Here is a 20,582-nt window from a genome sequence, read left to right on the forward strand (position 1 = left end):
TTAATAAAAGGTCGTGTTGAATATAAACTGTCTGACATTCTTGCCGTGTTCGCAAAGGAAAAGGGATCCGGCCAGATCGGAGCGTCCCGGGATGGTTTGGGAGCAGCGGAAAAGCAGCTGTGATCCTGCACCGCGCACCTTCGGACAGCGGTGGGCTGGAGGTGACCCTGAGCTGGGCGCGGTGGGCTGGAGGTGACCCTATTCTAAGGGCTGTGGGTTGAAGGGGACCCTGTTCTGGAGGCTGTGGGTTGGAAGTGACCCTATACTGGGGTCTTTGGGCTGGAGGTGACCCTGTGCTGGGGGCAGTGGGTTGGAGGGTACTCTGTTTTGGGGGCTGTGGGTTGGAGGTGACCCTGTGCTGGAGCCGGTGGTGGCGAAGGCGCTACCTGCGCGGTGTGCGGAGGTGTTGGGCGCAGCCAGGCAGGACCCGCCGTCGCCAGAGGAGCCCGCCACGTCTGCCAAGGGCCCCTTTGTAACCTGCTATAGAAAATGGAGATATTCTGCATGACAAAGCCCAATTAAGCTCGCTATTCAGGACTTCTGCAGCTGGTAGCCCATTGGGAGAGTGGGAGGAAACGCGAATATATTCATTATGCGAAGGGGCGGTGAAAAGTACCAACAACCGCGGGTCTGGGTTGGGTGTTGGGTATGTTTGTTTGGTGTTTTATGTGTCATTCCCGTTATCTATATATGTAATTTGGTGGCAGGGGTGGTAGGCGGAGGGGCGGGGTGGCGCTGCCGGGGGCGCACAGGTCCCTGCACACGGAGCCCCCGGCGGGCCGGGTCTCGCTCACAGCTGAAGGAGCATTCTCCTGCGAAGGGGAGCAAGGAAAGCTGCCTGCCAGGCTGCAGGACAGCGCTGGGAAACTGTCGATTAATATACTAGCAAAGCTGTGGATTTTCTGTAAGAATTCTCTCTCTCTTTCTTAATTGTCACTCAACAGGGGTCAGCTGTGAACTGCCAAGGGGCTTTCACAGGCTGAGGGGCATGAAACCCCAGGGTGGACTGAAGGCCATCCAGACAAAATACTGGAGACCTAACACTAAGATTGACCCAGGCAATTAATTTATTCATTTGCTTTCCAGTTCTACTTTCCTGAGCCAACAGGCCATAATATATGCATAGCTGTAGTTGGTATGTAAAACACAATTTCTCAAAGTGTCTGAGAAATAGCTTACATGTTGTAGTCATCTTACCCTAAATAATCTGACTCCTATAATAGCAGAGGATTTTTAGCTCAGGCCTATGTGCCACTGCACACAGAACTGTATTTGGGACCACAGAGTCTTCAGCACTGACCACCAATGCATACATGTGAGCACAGATCATTCCCTTTTCTTCCATAGAAGTATAACATGACAGAGAAAATTCCATTTCTCCATGCTCCCAGTCTTCTCAAAGCGCCATGAAGTTTAAGCCAGAATGTGGTCAACCACACATGAAGAAGATGAAAGTAGCACTAAGCCAAAGAACATAAGACATGCAAAATGCGTTTGATTTGATACCAAATACTTGGTATTCATTTTTTCTCCTGTATGTTTATATTTTAACTAACCTACCACCATTGTTGTATTCTTCTAGAACAGTTTTCAAAGTAATCATGACCTCATATCCTCAGTGTTGCTACAGAAGAGCAAGTAGATATCTCCAGTTTATGTACTGTGAAGGAGGGAGATTTTTTTTTAATTTTCTTTTTTCCATTCCCTTGAAAGACCGGTCTTTTGATACATCTTCTGGAGTGGATAGACAGGTATCCCATGCCAACTTGGTTTGAACTAGTGATCATAAACAGACTACATTTTGTCTTAGACATTTTTCACAATTAGACGTGATTCCCTCAACTAAATACAGGAGAACAATGGAGGTGAGTCAATTTAGCTTGTCACAAATCTGTAAGAACCCTGAGGGGAGCTAGAAGAGTAACAGAAAAATTGCTTCTTGATGCCATCAAGATCAGTTTTAATTTTGCTGTCATCATTTTCATCCACTCCCATAGTTTTGTTTTGAAATTGCATTTTCTGACAGTCAAATGAAAAGCCGTAAGGAGGGGTGGTTTTCTGTTTGTTTGTGCTGGTGTTTTTCAGCATGACCTGTCAATTTCATATTGCCAGTTTAAAATCATTGTTGAAATAGTGCTGCCATTAAGAAAAGATCACCAGAGTTTTTGGGTGTTTTGGTACTGTCTATTTTCTATTGCTAAAACATTTTTCAAGACTGATTTGTCTTTCGTAATTATCTCAGGACAGAGTGGGTTTAGGCAATGTACAGTTTAATAGATTGTGGCAGTTCAATGCACTGAATTTTTAGAAAAAGTTGTCAAATTGCAGTAAAGCTGTCAATTTTTTTCTCTTTTCCAATTGCTATTAAATATGAGCAAGTGGTTGTATGCACAGAAAGTAGCTCTCAAGCTTTTTTATTTTTTCTTTCTTAGGCAAAGGTAAAATTTATTGAGTTCCAAATGCACGTTACTCCCCACTAGTCTGCCTCAGCAATGGGTTACTTCTTGAGACAGTCTCCCTGTTTGTGAGAAAAGGAGCAGGCTTTTTATCTTCAAAACTAATTATCAGAAAGAGTTTAAGCTAGAAATTTGATTTAGGGATGAAATTCAGAACTATACAGGTGAGCTGCCATTATAGAGGAGCTTGAAAAGAAACCCCCAGCTAAAGATCTTTTCCAAAACAGGCATTGTGTCCTTCAAACTCCTTGTTTGGGACTTGATGCTTTTGGAAACATTCAGGAACAAGACTGAGATTATCACCTTTATACTTTGAGGGTTTTTTAATTGTCTGTACCATCAGCACTGGTAATAGGGACAGCAGTTACTGGAGGTGTCTCCATGGGGTGGGAGGACATGTCCCCTGCCACGGTCCTGACCTGAGCCACTGGATGCTGCTGAGATTGGAGCAGCAGGGCTAGAGCTCACCATCCTGAGGGTACAAGCATTGTACCCCCAAGCAAAGGGGGTAATGCAGCTCTTTGCATTGAGGGAAATCCTGCACAAGTAAATGAAAGTGAATCCTGAGAAGTGCAGGCTGCCAGAATGATGTGTGTCAGCCTTGTTTATGCTGGAATCTCATGACAGAGTACAGTGTTGTTGAAAAAGCTGGCCTTTGCCTCTGGTCATTCACAGTTCTCTGGACTGCTCCATGTTTTGCTCTTTTATTCTTTTCTGTGGAAACTTCTGCCCTTGCCTTCCTTCCATTTCTTGAGAAATATGCAAAATCAGAGGATGTGATCAGGTCATCCTGTTTACTGCCCTGCACCTACATGGGAGGAGAGAGCATCAGTACTGTATGACTTCTACACTTTTCTAATTGACATTGGCTAATAGATACCAAAATTACAGGGGAGCTGAGTGGGTGGGACAAACTTGAGAAACACGCAGATGAAGGTTCAGACAGATTGCTATCATAATTTTACTCTCTTTAGAATATGAGATTTGCAGTATCATCTGCTGGCAGAACCTGCACTCCCATAGCTGCTAGGTCAAAGTTGAGACAGTTTAAATAAAACCTTCAGTGTAAATGCAGGCTTTGAAAGAGTTTTTTCCAGAGGAAGACCTCTGCTGTGCTTGAGATATAGGAATATCAGCAGGAACCACAGTCTACCTGAAGCCATAGAGATGGCACACTTTGCCTATAAGAACTAGGGTGTTTTGACTTAAAAAGACTTGCATAAAATTACAGGAAGAGGAGAGAGTAAACATAGTGCATATTTAGAGCAAAGGACAGCACTGATCTGTTGTTGTTTTCATAACTGTTTTTTTTTCTCCTTGTTAGTCTTGTGTTTAATTCTTCCCATATTCTAAAGAGATATGGAAGAGATTCACTATTTTTTCCTTATGTTTGTGTTCTCCCTGATGCCCTTTCCAAGGCAAACTCTTGGGCATTTGAAGAAATTTGACATTCAAAATTAAAGACTATTTTTTGTGTAAAAGGTAAACAGGATATATAGATGTTTGAAAACTGTTTCTGTCTTACCCTAGTTTAGAAGGGCCAACTTCAACTTCCTCAGCCTCTGCAGCAAGCTGCAGTCCTCAGCCAGCATGTCCCTCTCTGTATCTTCACCTTGGCTTTTCCATTTCATCTTATTGAGGTTTCAGCTTGTCTTGAGGGAACCTGTGAATCTTCTAGGTCACATTTTGCAGTAATAATTTTTTTTAAAAAATTATAGGAATGCAGGGTATATTACACCCCAGCCTGTCTATTATATAATGCTGTTTTTCACAGAATTAATAACAGAAACAACTGGTTTTCTTTTTTTGGAGGCTATTTGGGAATGAGACAAGGAAATGTTTCTCTTTCACCTTTTAAGATTTATACTCTTTGAAAACAAGGGGGATAATGTTAGGCAGTGGTTTATTGTTCTTTTGTTGGTTTTATACACATGTGTTCTATTACACATATGCATGCACAGTTCTTTCTACACACTGAAAGGAACTATAGAAACTAACAGATAATTTTGTATTTGAAAAGATTATTTACTAATCAAAATGGTATACACTTGCAAACATATTTTTTGGCAGGGGCTGGAAAACCTACAGAATTAACAGCTCTACAGATGAGCAACATCCAGGTCTGAAACAAGGAGTGAAAGAAGTGGTCCAGCCAACTTGGAGAGGGATTTTAATGGGACTGTCCTTGGAGCAATTTGCTCCGAGATAGAATTTGAACTAATGCCACCTAATGGAGAGTGGGAATCACTGCGGCAGAAGAAAAGGTTGAAGTTTAGGGTCTGTTCAGGGGAGCTGCGTGGTGGTTCCCCCCTGGGATCTCTTTGGAAGGTGTGGAGAAAGCAAAAGGTGAAAGTTGAAAAAAAAAAATGGAGAACAAAAGTTTTGCCTAAGAAAAGGAGTATTTTGATTCACTGGTGATTTTACTGTTCAGGCTGCCAGACTGTATAAAAGAGGGAACAGGAATGACCATCAAATCAAAGAGGGGACGGGGATTTGAAAACTTCATTGTTATTGTAGCTGGAAGAGAAAATGGCACAACATGAATCCATTCTAGGGGCGATGATTGTAAATGAGAAAGGGAATGGCACAAAGGTAACCCTTTCCAGTCCTAACAAGGTACACTTGTGTGGTCCTAACACCCTTTGGCTCTCTATTTTGTGTACTTTGCTTGTTTCTTTGCTAGAATGACTGCATGCTTGTAGCCCTGGAGCAATGAATTAGCAAATACATTTTCATCTTTGGAAAACAGAAGTTTCCATCTTAATTACATTAATGCTAACCAATAAATACATTTTAACTCTTCTATAGCATCATGAAAGACATGTTAGAGTTACTAAAGCAATACTTTCTGTATCAGCTTTTTCCATCCACTCAGAGCACTCCAAAACATGTTTGGAGTTTGTTGGGATGTTTTTGCTAAGATGAACTGTATTCTCAGCAAAAAAGGTCAAGGGGCAAACATTTCAAACCCTGTGCCTGGCTCAGATATGTGCAAACACAACTGGAGGTACAAACAAACCTTGAAGTGTCCATGCAAACATAAGTTTGCAGAAGCAAAGCAGGATGTACATGAAAATAGGAGTTTGCTCACATACACCAACTAACTGGAGCAGAAAGTAGCAGGAGAGTTTTACTTTAATTATTTTAGAAAGTGAAGCATGATGGTGATATTTTCCTGGGCCACTTGACACTGCTGGCCATTTCCCACCCTCCTGGGAAAATACTGAGAAGGCTTTGCTGGTTTGTAGGCACAGCTTGGTGGGTTTGCATACAGCTACAAGAAAAGTGGGGCAGGAATTCAGGAGTGAATTACAGCAAGGGTCAAACAGATCCTTGTGGAAAACCTTCTGGGGACTGTAAGAGAGCTGTTGACTGTTAGAGAGCTGCTAAATCTTGAAGCCAGATTGGAGTAAGGCTGCAGCAGGACCGAGAGTTAAGTGTGGCCAAGGCGAAAGCCAAGTCTAGGTGATTCTCTAACTCTTATGGTATATTTTTTGAATATAATTTGAATTTGTTAACAGAATTTGTTAAAAACTGATTAAAAGATTTTGTGAGTACTACAGATATCTATGTATCTCTCAATATATCTCTCTACATGACATATTGTCAGAAAGTTAAGAAATCCCAGCATTATACATCTTTTAGCAAATAAATGACAATTTTAAGGGCTATTTAAGGGGGAAATATAACTAGGTTAAGGTTATAATGTAAGTTATATTTAAAAAAAAGATACATACTACAGATAAGGAGATGGGATGGGTGATGGCTTCACTTTTAGGTCTCAATTAGGTCTTCCATCTAACACAAAAATTATTCTTATACTTTTGTTTTAATTATCTGTGCCAGAGGAATTAGCTATTTTTCCCAATTTCCATTTCCCAGCAGTTTCTGCTACTTAATAATCAAAAAATGCTCATTTTTTAGGACCCTATTGCCCTTCTTCTATTGTGGTATTTGGAAGTTACCCACCATGTATGTTAAATTTATTATCAATATTCTGAGTCAAAGGAATAGGTTTAGAAGCATAAGAGAAGACTGGAAGTGCTGTGCACTGAAATAAGTGCAAGTGTTTATTGGAATGGGTCACAGATTCGTTTTTGCATCTCAGCAACATGAGGGAAAATAATTTCCCAGATAGTAGTTTATGAAATAGCAGGAGGTGCCAATGTGTTGTCTAAATGCAATTTGTATTCTCTCTGAAGGTTTATATTCAAATGCCAACCTGAAGAGACTGATGTTTGTATTGTAGTTAACCACAGGAAAAAGAGCTAATGCTTTTATGCAGCAATGGCATCATCAACAATGCTGTGGGCAGCCAGAAATAACAGCAGTGCAGGAGAATTTCCATCAGCTTTGTTTTTCTACTCTTCTAAGGTTTCATTAGTTCAATATTAAGCCTCAAGGAACCAAACTACTTTGCTGCATTTGGTATACAGAGCAAACTACCCCTTCATTCAAAATAGATCTCTGCTAAAATAATATGGAAAGCTGTCACTGTTTTTACACTGCTGTAGCAGATTTTATTTATTTATTTAGTTTTCTCAGTTTCTTGTAGAAAGTATTGTTTGTTGGAACTTTCCCTGCTCTGTTTCTTAGAGAACAACTAATGATACTTCTTGTCTTATATTGAGTGTGGAGGATGAAAATAATGCACCATTGAGTACAAATGTGAGAGACAAGACCAAACACCAAGTTTTGCAAATGCTGCTGTCTGTGTTCCTCACCACTCAAGATCAGCCCAGTGTGGAGCAGAGCTGGTGAACTGCTGATGCATTTGTTTGTACCCTGGAGCCACCTGACCTTTTTTACCCATTCAACAGATTGTCATTCCAGCATTCTATGTCTTCCTATAGGTTACTTAAAAGTTTTTAAGTAAGGAAGTGTTTCACTTTGAGGAATGCCTGCTCTTTAGAGCATGTTCCTCTGAAATCAGTGACAGTGACAAAGTGCTCTTTGATTCCATTGACTGCAGGGTCAGTTTCCAAGATAGTATTGGCTGATGTAAGAACTTTGAGAACTTTGAGCATACAAACCCTAGACTGTAATGTCACACAGGGCAGCTATTCCTGTGATATTCTTCTATGCATTGTCAGGCATTACTCCTGATACACCCACATTTTCAAACAACAACAACAACAACAACAACCAAAGAATGTGCCTTGCTAAATGCTCAGGGAGATAATTTTTACCTTGAATTATTGTGCACCCTAGATTTTACTATAATTTTGTGGGCAACAGACTGTTGGCTTTGAGATCCAGGTATCCTACTAAAGCTTTACTGCTAATTTTGGGAGATATATGTATTTCTGGCATTCAGTGTGAAAACTTGCAGCCTTTGCTCTGAAGATGGTGAGGCAAGTGCCCATTCATTCAAAAAACCACAAAAAATACAAATACAAAAAAAATTTACATTCAGTACGGCGTCTTTGGTGGAAATATGATTTTTTTCTGGTCTTTTTTTTTCCTTTCAAGTAGAAATGTGCATACAGGTTATTTTCTGTTAATACTGAATGGCAACAAGTACATGCATGAGAATAATTTTATTTTAAGCACAACAACCCAAGAAAAAATAAAATAACATGCAAAAAGCACAGTTTTGGCCCATTTCAGCATACCTATTTTCCTTCATGGACTATATTAAATAATTCAATTCAATTCTGCTTGAATAAACTCTTGGACTGGAAGCCTGAAGTGAGACAAGATGAACCCTGACTGGCAGGAAGAAAAAAACAAAGTACAAGGATTGGTGATGCTATATGTTTTACAGGGTGTCAGAGCTGACAATTATTCCACATTTCCTTGGACTGCAAAAATGTGAGAACTGTCAAAATCAAGACAACTACCCACTCTCTGCTGTAAGTAATGATCATAAAATGTTTTAAGTATGCCTCAGCATTTTCACACATGCTTCCTTTTTTTTTTTTTTTTTTTAATGGAATAGAGTATACAACATTGCCAAGGGAATATTTTTACTTCTATCATGCCTTAAGTATTCAGCAGTGTGCCCAAATTCTTTGGAAAACAGTCATTGTACTAGATTTCAGCTTGAAATACTCAAAAAGCACCAGAGAGAGACACACACACTTTACTGTTAGCAAACATTTAATTTGCTTTGAACACAAAAGCTATCTTGTTTATAGTGTTTCAAGTGAACCATTTTAGAGGTACTGTAGTGGATTTACAAGATGAGTTGACAGTGCTATTGTTAATCCCACTCATCAGTGTAAGTGCACAGGCATTTCCCCTTGGGAACCAAGTCCAACAGGCCTTTGAATCAGAAGACTTTCTTATGTGATTTCTTTACTGAACTGGTCCTGCTTCTACTTCTGCAGTAGGTCAGTAAGGCATGTGCTCTAAAGAGAAATCTCTAGAGCAGTTTCTAACTAGAGGAAGCAGGGGATTGATGCTCTCAGTGTTTCATGTCCATTGCATTTGTCATCACTATGGCTATACACTGGAAATGCTCCCTTTTAATTAGAGAATTCAATATTGTTTGAGCACACTTCAGAGGTTAAGTATGTGATTAAGTGCTTTCCTGAATCACTCTCTGGAGACACCTCTCTCTTTCCATGAATGCAGAGGCAACCAGCTGAGCTTGGGTACCTGCATATATAAGGCTGGATAGAGCTGGCTACTCTAAGTTCCTTGTTGGTGGATATGACTGTAAAAGGAGGTTGCAGGGTTAATTAAAAACAAATTTTCATTTCCAGATCACATATATCAAGGACCATCAGCCAGTGTCCTCTTCTTCAGGTCTGTCTGGCAGTATAAAATCCTCGTTCAAACTGGTTTTACAGTCTCTTGGGCAAATTCTGCTGCTCATTATGCTGTAGCTCTGAAGGCTGCAGCAGTGGGTGTCTTCTACTCACAAGTTTGTCTGGCAGTCCCACTGACTTTCTTACTACTAAATATTAATGCTTAATGTTTGGGAGAAAAATATTTGTGGATGTATTCCCTGCCAGCTCCGAAATTGTTATGAGATTTTCCTACATTTCCCCCCCCTTTTTTTTTTTTTTTTTTTTTTTTTTATTTTTTTTTTTTTTTTTGAGCACAGGGGAATGATGTAGAAAGAATTAGGAGGATTTTTCAGATGTGGGTAATTTTTATGTGGGTGGGAGGTGTATTTTCCTGCCCTGACCATATTCATATATTCATCTTCACCTCTGTGAACTTTTTCTGGATCTTCCTGGGGAAGGTTGCTCCTCAGAGTGAGTAGTAGCATCTCAAAGGGGTTTTGTTTTGAATCAGGTGATCTACCAGAAGAAACCTGGAATAATGTGACTTAGGAATAGCAGTTATGGATAGATGCATGGTCAGTCTGGTGTATAATTAGACATGAGTCATTTGGTAAGCAAGAAATTAAACCCACTGGCCAGAAAATATGGAATAAGTGAGGTCAAGCCCCATGTTCCTCCCAGTTCCTCCATCCCCATCCAACCTGTCCAATGACTGTCAGAGTGTGGGGTGTGCTTCACAGTGAACGCAGAGCAGTTCACACTTGGTTCCTCTATGGCATGTAAGTAAGGAAGTAATACAGGCTGTGATTTTCTGCTCTCACTGCAGTCAAGAGCTATTGAGTGAACACTGCTCATGCAGTGCTGGCAAAGAGGCAAAGATTGGGCAAAAAGCTAAAAGGCCTGACTGGTATCTACTGTGCTATTTTGACAACTTTATAAGACAAAAAAGAGAGGGTAGTACCATATTTATCTAATACATGAACTTCTGTGAGGATACAGTTAGAAGCATATTTGCACATGATATAGATTAGTTACAGATGGAGAAAGCACATACAGGGCAAAATAGTGCATACGCCTTTATTAATGGCATTGCTTCTTCATTTTGGTGTTGAGCTCACTTTCAGATCATCTTTATAAGTTTCTCTGTTGGGCCCTAGATTTACAGTACATGTATATTGTCCAAAGTGGGAGGATTTATTGGTATTCCTTGCTCCCTTTTCTTAAACACTGCTAATTCATGAAGCACTTCTGCAGTACCACAAATCTGGGAGACTCATGCTGTACACCAGTAATTAGATCTGGCATGTTGAAAGAAACTTTCTTGTGATGGGCAATAAAGAATGACACCTTTTAAATGGAAAATAATCTATATTTTAATATGCAAACACACACATATAAAGATTTCTTTTTCAACTACATATAATACAGATGAATAACTATTTTAACAGGTGCTTAGTTTGGCAAGTCTCAAGTGATTTTCTGGAGTAGTTTATATAAAATGGCAGGTAACATACAACAACTTGTTTATTCTCTTACCTGATTCTCCTTTTGTATATCTAGAGTGCAGAGATGGTGCTAATTCAGTGGGGTTCCTCCTGTTTTGGACCATGTAGGCAAGAGTGGGATCTCTTCTGAGTTGATGTACATTTTGTTACACTGCTCAGGAAAATATTTTGACTGATGAGAGAAAATGCCTGTAATACAGCACTCAATGTGTTTAGTTGGGGTTGTCATTTAAAATAGTGGGCTGAGCTTTGACAACATAAATGTTTGTCATCTTTTCCCAGGAAACTAAAAATCTTATTTCAGTGGTGCAAAAACTGGCATATCAAGAAAGTATTGTGATTTCCAGAGGACTTAGAAAATTTTCAGATTTATGGGGCTAAGTCCCTTACAGATGGGTTTAAAATACAGTTATAATGAGCTGTGTGAAGGTTTCAAATGATGCATTAGAGCAATATTGATTTTGCAGTAAAATGACCAACTGTTATTTCCATTCCTTTAGAGTTCATAAGAGTTATGGCCTCTTCCTGGAATTTGGAAAACAGTGTTGATTCACTCCACTTTAAAAGCAACATTAAAGCATGGAGGGAAAATGTTGCATACCACAACTCTTTGAGCAAAATTGCCACTGCTGCCTTTTTGATATTTAGAAAGTGCAATGCTAGTGAGAAACTTGCAATCATAGACTTTCTGCTCACACAGAAACTTAATGAACAGCCTCAAGAAGGAATTAGACTTGACAAAAGCAAAGTTGGGGGAAATATTACCCTACCATATTGGTGTTGGTGTGTTTAGGATGGCAGGGATTTCTGCTTAGAAGCCCATAGCAGATGGAGCAATATCATTCTCCCTTTACACTTGCCTTCTCCCTGTAAGGCCTGAAATTTGACAAAAAAAGTCAGTAAAGTATTTTCCTGGTTTTATTTGTAGTTACTTTACTAGCATTTGATGTTTTTTTGTCAACATGAAGTTGAATCCCAAATTCCTGACTGCAAGCTGAGCTGCAGCTTTTCTTAAGAACAAAACAGTGTAGAAGGCTGCAAGCATTGCCTGGGGTAAGATATTTAGGACTTGGTGCACTGTTTTTAAGTGAGAAAAAGACACAGACACTTTCAGATGACTGACCAAGGCAACATTTCTGGGGTAAACTCTTTGGTGGCAGCTGGGTGACAGATGTTCTGACACAGCTGTTTGTCATTACTCTCCCAGCAGCTCCACACCACTTGCATCTGCCCATAGAGCACCTCCCATAAAGCCTTTTTTTTTTTTAAATTTTTTTTTTTTTATAAATAATCAACAGAGACGGACCATATTAACTTAATTGGCTTAACGAGGTGATTTTGGCTGACCTGAGCCATTTTAGGAGAAATATATCAGCAATCCTAAGAGCAGGTGTGTGGATAGGGCAGAAATTGGTGGAGTTTCCATGTGGGGATGGGTGCAAGGAGCAGAGGAGCTGGGAAGCTCCAAAAGCCAAGCTGCTGTGATGTTAACAAACTGTGTTGCTCAGCAGGTCTTATTAGCCTGGGCATGGTGCCATGCAGCTGAGGGGACAATGTGCAGCCAGCAGTGGCTCTGGGCTCTCTGTAGAGTGCCCTGCTGTGTAGTGTAGACATCTACTTTGTGTTCTCTTCAGACCATTCATGCTACAGCTGTTTTTAAGAGGTTAAAAAGGCCTCAGACTTGACAAGATGCATGGAGTTGAAGCCCAAAATGAAATTATTAGTTTGTCTAATGTGGGCTCACATATATCTCAGGTTATTAAATTTCACCTACTTCTTTTTTGGATTCTGGAACTGATCCAAAGCCAACTGCAGCCTCTGGAATTACTCCAGAAAGTTCAATGGGTTGTGATTCAGGCTTTGAGTCAAGCCCTAACTTTATACATTTTTAATTATTGAAAGGACTCTAATCCCCTTTTGCCTCCATGTGTGCTGATACAGAGACCTCATTTTCCACTGGTTAATGCTGGAATTTGTCACTTTTTTTTTGGAAACATGCAGCATTTTTATCCAATGCAGTCAAACAATGTATTTTTCTGATAGATTTTGTGGATATGTTAATGGAGTTGTGGCACAGACTTAGAATGTGGCTGACACAAATTATTTCTAAAACTCAATGAGTTGTGAGCATAGAAACAGAAGTATTGTCTTTCAGCTTCAATTTCAGCTTTCTGTCCCTGAGTTGCAGGTGCTGTCCCCAGAGCTGAAGAGTGAGTCACACCCACAGAGGTGTACCAGCATCCCTGCTCAGGTAAGTATTCCCAAAGCTTTGAGAGGAAAAAAAAAAAAATCTGGCTGGTTGGTAGAGTAATGAAAAGCAGGCATTTGCTCACACCATTCACAAAAATAGCAAGTGGAATGCAGAAATGTTATTTCATGGAAAAATATTTTTGCTTCTGGAAGCAGGAGAGAAGAAGAGGGAGATAGACAAATGACAAGGATCTCACAAAGCAAGGGTGGCATCTACCAAGTGAGCCTGAGCAAGCAGAACAAAAGATTTTTCTCCACCTAGGGAAAATCTTTGTTTTCTGTCTGTCAGCAGCAAAAAGGCAACAAGTGTATGCAAATGAGAAAAGGTTGGCACAGCACTAGCCCATATATAAAATTATTTGAAGAAACTTGGATGTTGAGTGCTGAAAAGGAGAGAGAAATCCCTGAGACCACACTGATAGCATGTGTGTTCAGAGTTGCTTAAGAAATACCCACAAACTTTATTCCCTTTATCATTTCACAAAGAAGATAGAATGGAGTGCTGTAAGAAGAGTGCAAGGGCTGATTGTTTTACAGATATAAATAACATGAGGTCCAGGCCATTCTGCAAATATGACTTGAGTTGTAATTCAGCACTAACTCTCAGCATGAGCAAATATCTGCCTTTTCTTAGAGCTCTGGAAAATCAGACTGCAGTTACTGCAGCCACCAGCAAGGGATTAATTGGTGTATATACAGCAGAAGTTATTGGTGAGGGAGGTGCTTCCTACCCACAAGAGAAGCCATTGCTTCATGGTTTGGTTCTTCAAGCTGGGAATGGGACACAACAGTTTTGATGCCTACTTGCCTTTGCTGTCTCTTTCTTCTGGCAAAATGAATGCTCTTCAGGATTATATGGAGTCTGAGATGAGGGCCAGGAGAGATTTTTACCTCTCAGACTGCTGCAGTGCTCCTGGTGACCAGCCCAACGTTTTAGAGGACAAAATGGAAGCACTTTATTTATCATCCTAAATGATAAATTATGCATCATCAATATTTACTACATTACTGATATTTAATTTACTGGTATCTTTTAGCACATTTTTTTCTTTGTCTTTCTTTTTTTTATTTTTAAATTTTTTTTTTTTTTTATTTGTTTGTTTGTTTGGTTGGTCGATTTAAAGGGGTTTCTCCCTTCTGGTATTTGTTCTGTAGATAAAATTTCAAGACATTTATGCTTCTTTGGTTTTCAGTTTGACAGACTGAGGTGGCCAAGCTATCTGGATGTCCTCCCACTTTCAAGGTAGCTCTTCTTCTGTACCTAGGATTTCCTTCTCATGGATATTCTTGAATACAGCTGAATACGTGCCTTGTAGAATGGGATTTGCTCTTACATCTCTCTGATGTTAATTTCCATCCTGATATATCCTGTTATCTGTTTGCTTTTTAAATTTATTTATTTTGACCCTTATGTCTGTAGGAGATCAAAGTTACCCCATCAGTCTACAAGTCTTTCTTATATCCACAGCAAGAGGTGTTGATATCCCATTGGTAGATGATCTTGCACTTTCTCATGCCAGATTTCATCTTACTTCTCTTGTTTCAGTCCTTAACTTCTTTTTTGCCCACTGTCCTGGTTCTTTTGCCTACCAGTGATTCTTCCCAGTTTGATGCCAATGGAACATGTCAGCAGACTCTTCCTTGCTGTACTGCTCTGGAAAGGTTTTTGAAGAGCAGCTGTGGCCTTTGCACTCCTTTGGCCTCCTGGAAGAGTCACCATGGATAGTGTATGTTGTTACTGGCTGCTCAGCAAATCCAGCCTTGATCTTCATCACAGCCTTTAATATATATACAACATCTGGAACTGGAAGTTTAGTGCACTGTAAATTCTGTTTCTGACCTTTTCATCTACAAGGTGGCCTAATGGTTCTTAAAGAAAATGACCAACTTCAGTGGAGACACCTTTCCATACTTCTGATGATAAGTATAAATTCACTATAAATAAAAGTTCACCTAGCTTCTTGGCAACCGTGTCTATTTTAGGTTTTTCCTTAGTGACCCAGAAAACCCCATATTCTTTCTTTAAGATCTTCCTTCCAACAAACATAAAGAATACCTTACTGTTTACTTTAAACATTTTTGTGCTTCTCTTTATGAAATGTATGAGACTCTTCCTATTAATTTTCTGCCTAATATTTGCTGGTTGTAATTTATCTGATTTCACATTTTGACTTTGAGTCTTTCCAACCCTGCCAAATTTTGTATTGTTGTGTGGTACTCATCTCTCCTGAGTCTCTAATGATGCTTCTCTCCAAGGAACTCCTTGATGCTGGATGTGCAGGGGCTAAGAATCTTCTGGGGTAAAAAGTGTAACTGGAAAAATTAATGGACATTGGAAATTATTAAACATAAAATATTAAATGTCTCTTTCTGCATTTGCCTCTATTTCTGTGTTAGTACTGACTACAATAATAAATTTCTTCTGTATATGGTTTATTCATATGGTTCCCTATGTTATATTTTTCCAGTTCTTTACTCTAGACAGCAGTATAGCTGGTTTTAGCAGTGTCTGTATTGGAATATCAAATAATAGATTATTGCAATCTTTCTCTGCAAGAGGTGATTTATGAACTTATCTACATTGATCTAGAAATGGTGCAATATCCTTCTCTTCTGAAAACTGCAGATCTGTGCTAAGAGATGAAAGCACAGGAGAATTGCACAACTTTGCTGGTTTATGGGAATATGACAGGTCATGTAAATAAAACAACATTCTTGAAATCAAAAGGTAACACTACCAACTTGAAATTATGCCCATGTCTGCATATTAGGTAACTATCAAAGTAGCAAGTAATATACAGTATACTCAGCATACTTGGCATATCTTTTTCTCTTATGAGAGAGCTATTAATTATTTTTTTTTATAAAAGGTTCCTTGTGAAAATATAAAACCCAAAGATTAGAAAAACAAACTAGTATGAGCAAATAATGTGACAAAAATATTTCAAAGGAATTTCAAAAGAGATGCTTGAGATAGTATTTCAAAACTGTGCTGGTGGGACTTGATTTTTTCAAAGGGTTTCTCCAATAAGAATCATAACAACCCAATAGTGATCAAAGTTTGTAATGAAGCAAATTTAATGCCATGATATAACCTTTTGATCTATGTCACCACACCCTTCAGAAAAAAATGAGTGACCTTTGCACTTTAAAATCCTTTTAATATGAGTATAGGAAATGAAAAAATCTTTCTAAAATGCTATTTTTTGTCCAAAGCAGTTGTCAAATAATGAAAAAAATGTATATGCAGTCATATTCTCCTAATTATTTCTTGGATTAATTTTATCTGCATTACTGAAAGTGCTGCATATCTCATTTTCATGAGGCAGCATACAACTTATCAATATTTTCATAAAACTATGTACTTTTCCAAAATTTCCTGCCTTTTAGGATTGCAATTATCACCCTTCCTGTTCAAGCCATAGTGAGCCACAGCAGATGATACTGGAGGCAGAAGAGGCTGGAAAAGAAATATGTGCATTTTTTTTTATCCTGTTCTTCTTTTTCACCTGTCTGTTCTCAAAATTGTTTATAGAGAAGCCTTGCATCCCCAGGTTGACCAAATCTATCAGAATCTCTTTCCCTCTCAGGTATCTACCTGCTGACTGAGTCCAGAGCTGCAGCAAGCCTCTCCTCTGCCACAGGCACAGCTGAAATCCTTGGTGCTGGCTTTGCCACAAAGGAGCGAGCACCGACCTGTCTTTCTCTTGACCCAATTTTTCTCTGCCCCTGGTGCAATAAATGGGAATGTGCCACAGCCTGAAGACAGACAGATGGAGGAAGAGTCTCAGGATGTGACTGTTGCAATAGCTTGAAAGTGAGCCAGCACAACTTCATCATTGCACAAAGGAGTAAACAAGCTCAACTGGAGTATGGAGTTGAGATAACCCCAATGCTCAGTGTCAGCTTAAGCTGGGGAGAGTCACCATGCCACAGGGATGTTTCCCATTCTTGTCTCTCTCTCTTTTCAGGAAGAAAAAAAGAGAAAATTATACTCAAAGAAATGTGGAAGATCAAAACCTGATAGTGTTTTAAATGGGTTTTTTCCCCTCGCAGTTTGGATCTTCTTAATTTTGTCTGAAAGGAAGAGATTTCTTGGAGAAAAAGAGAAAAACTTCCACAAGATTCTGTTAAAAATTTTCAGCAAAAAGCAGTGATTTGTTTTGGCTTATTGAAGCTTTCTAATTTATGTTAACAACTGCCAGAAGCCCATTTGGAGCAGTCATTTTTGCACTGTTTGCAAGAGAGGGAGCTGGGATGGGAGATATCCTGTTTGATGACAGGACATCTATCCTGTCCTGACAAGCTGCATTCAATGTCCTGAGCCTCTTCCACAGTGATGCTGAAAAAGAACCCCTGACATAAGGAGATGTACATATTGGTATAGCTTGTTGAAGTTTAACCACCTTACAGTGAGTTTTAGGAACCCTGATCTTAATTCAGGCTTCAGGTAGTATGGCCAAGCAGAAGGACTTTTTAGATACAATATGCAGAGTTTTGCAGGGTTTTGGACAAATGCTTATGGAGTCCCTGATTAATTTTTATGTAGTTAATACAACAATTATTTTTTTATATTTGGGAAAGAGTGGTGCTTGCAAAAATATTCAGTTGTATCTAATTAATTATATTTCAAGATGAAAAGCTACTATATTACCTCTGAATAATGTTGCTCACCGCTTAAATCCCTTGGCAACTTCAGAAAATAGTTAGTAAAATATTTAGTAAGCTACAGCACTTTTTTTTTTTTTTTTTAGCCAGAGTGGGCACCACTAGGTGAGAGGAGAGGGAAGCAGGAGGGTGATGGTTTACCAGTCTATAGTAGGCATAAGCATCCCAACAAATTTAAGACTTTTATTGACCCTGTTGTCCTCTAAATATTAATAGCTGTCTGGTGGCTACAGAAGCCTCTTTATCTGCATCCTTCCTCTACATGATAGCAGCAAATTCAGTGACTCCACCAGATGCAGTGCACAACCTCTTTGAAGAGTGTCAGATGTTGCTAGCATGATGCACTTCAAACTCAGAGAGCATCAGCCCAGCTGATCTGCAGGGAATGAAAGACTGGCTTGGTAATATCTGCCAGTTCAGAATCCAGAGCCAGAGAATTTCTGCACATTTTTGGGAGTATGTGTGCAAAGCAAGTAGGATGCCTGCTGCCTCTGAGCAGAAAGTAGAATGATGAAAGACACTATAAAGAGGAGGGAAAGAAGCAAAATCTGAAGGCAGCCCTTACAGGGCTATGAAAGGATTTCATAAAGCTCTGGGTGTACTTTATGGAATCTTTTCCCCTGCAGGGTCATGAGCTGTTGTGTTAGTCTGGCCTCAGGTAGGAAAGGCTCTCCTGGCCTCATCACTCCATGCACTGCCACCAAGGGGCTCGGGGCAGTTCTGTCCCACCAGTTCTGCACACACTGGAATCCCCTTGTGTTTCTTCCAGAGGTGTCTGTGAATCTCCAGGGGCAGGAGTCAGTTTTTATGGCATGCAAGAGCAGTTGAATGCCTGCCTAGAGTCTGCTCCTCTGATGTGAGAGGCTGAGGAATTTAAGTGAACGGTCAACTTGTTGAGATTTAGGAAACAGTCTGGTATTTAGGCTAGAGTAAAAACAAATGTTGCCTGCAAGAGCAGATGAGGATGCTGTGTCTCACTTCCTGGAATTTAGAGCTGGCAAAGGCAGAATCCTTTTAATTCATATCATATCAAGGTCTTCTCCACATTCTTTCTGAATGGGAGATGCTGGAAGTGGAAAGTTGGCTCTGGTTTTTATTGTTTCCAAAACAAAGTCCTTTCGGTGGTGTTCCAAACAGAAACACTAAAAACTTTTCTTAGAACTCCACCTTCAGTATACTGATTTTTCTGAGAGACATCTAACAGATCCCTGTAGGTACAGCTTGTTCATATAAGGTTGTCCTTACACATTTTCTGATTCACCATTTCAGTTTTCTAAAAGTGAAAGCCATCATGGATGATCACTATGAGTTCAATGAAAAAAGACATCCTCTTGGTCCTATTCTTTGCTCACTGTAATTTTATGGATTTCAACCATGATCCCTCATTTACACTAGTGAAGTTACTGTAATTATTGTGAAATAATTGGTCTTTCTCCCTGTACAATTAGCACTAAACATGAGTCGATCCATTTCATTTACTTGGTTGAGCCCAGTCTTCTGGACCATAACACCAAAGGGTATTTCATCTGTTGGTAAACATGAGCCCAAAGTTTTCCAAGCTAATATGAACAGAAATAGTAGGTGATCTGAGCTTTCACCTTTGTAGCCCTGTAGATGGTCTAGTGAATGCTAAGTGCATAATTAACATAAATGCCAGCATGAGGGCACAGGCCTCTGCCTATGCTTTCTTCATAGGCTCAGCTGCTCTGTCTACCCTGGGTTTTCCCTGTTGCAGAAAAACTCGCACCCCTAACGTGGACCTGATCACCTAATCATCAGCAAAACCACTCTCCATCCAAATGGAGGGTTTGAGTACTAGCACGAAGGCATTTCAATATGCCTGGACACCTGTTACCATCACCTTAGAGATGAGAAAACACCCTGCCTGCACCCTCTGCATGTGGCATTTCTTGCACTGTGGTCCTGCTCTGATTCCAAGTCTCAGCATAATCCCTGACCTCAGGAGACAGCAGACTGCATCCAGGTCTTTTCCAACAGAAAGCCTGTCCTCCAGTGTGCTACTCTCCTGTCCCTCTGGCCATGTCTATGGGCTCAGATGTGGTGGAACTGATCCTTGGGCATCACTGGGAGGTGGTAGAGACACAAGTCCACAGGAGTTAGTCATTACATTGCCGTACCATTGTGACACATTCAAACTGGCATCAGGATGGTATCATATTTCTCAGCACTGACTCCTTATCAAAGCCACAGTGCTGCTGTATCTTGGATTCATTACTTATTCTCATAATGAAAGGGTTATTTTTTCACCTGAACAGATTAAAAATCATCATTCTTGGGACTTTTTAACCTCTGTAGAGATATGAAATCTTTTCTACCTGAAGGACACCTCAGCACAGACTACATTGGGTTTGATTTTTGTGGTGTCTCCTTTCTGTTGTTGTTTTTGGAGATGCTGCAGGAGTTGCAGAGATGGAGAAGCCATGGAGCTGGGTGGAGGGAGCCCATGGTGCCTGTGCTCATAGACTATGCTCATTTTATTTTTGCTTCTGGGTGGGAAGCCAGCAGTTGGTTTTAATCCCAATTTGAATGTGTCTTCCTCAGAGTCTGGCTCTCTTCTTGTGTAACACTGTGACGCTGAGATATTCTGGGACACTTTTACTAACCATGGCAGAGATGCATTCCTGGAGACTGGAGCGAGGGTGTTTTTCAGTGCAGGGCCACATGTTTGAGTGATTCCAGCTGGGAAACCCACTCTCTCTGGTGGTCTGATGGAGCTGAGGTTTGCTGACCTTCATAAAACCGTGCCACCCACTGCAGTATGACTGCCTCCCCATCACACACATTCCCCCTCACACTGCATACCCCTGTGACCTGGGGCTTCACCCTTGCTTCTCCTGGGCTTGGGCAGGCTGAGCAGCTCGGAAACAATGATGGCAGAGAGAAGGGAGGAAACAAAGCTACCCAAGAATGACAGCAGGCTTTACTCAGGCTCCAGTGTATGCCTA

At 40.2% G+C, this 20,582-nt stretch overlaps 1 long non-coding RNA gene across 2 annotated transcripts; it reads left to right on the forward strand.

The window, feature by feature from the left end:
* Positions 1–372: 372 nt before the first annotated feature.
* On the forward strand, positions 373–16,911 carry LOC306802241. Of its 2 annotated transcripts, XR_013774319.1 has the most exons (5): positions 373–646; positions 1,087–1,135; positions 8,224–8,311; positions 12,887–12,949; positions 16,339–16,911. It is a non-coding gene; the product is annotated as an uncharacterized lncRNA (long non-coding RNA). The 2 variants fall into 2 exon arrangements; XR_013774320.1 differs by lacking the exons at positions 373–646; positions 1,087–1,135 and having other exon boundaries at positions 8,175–8,311.
* The last annotated feature ends 3,671 nt before the right edge of the window (positions 16,912–20,582 follow it).

This window comes from Erithacus rubecula (assembly GCF_903797595.1).
Source record: "Erithacus rubecula genome assembly, chromosome: 5".
NCBI classification, from domain to species: Eukaryota; Metazoa; Chordata; class Aves; order Passeriformes; family Muscicapidae; genus Erithacus; species Erithacus rubecula.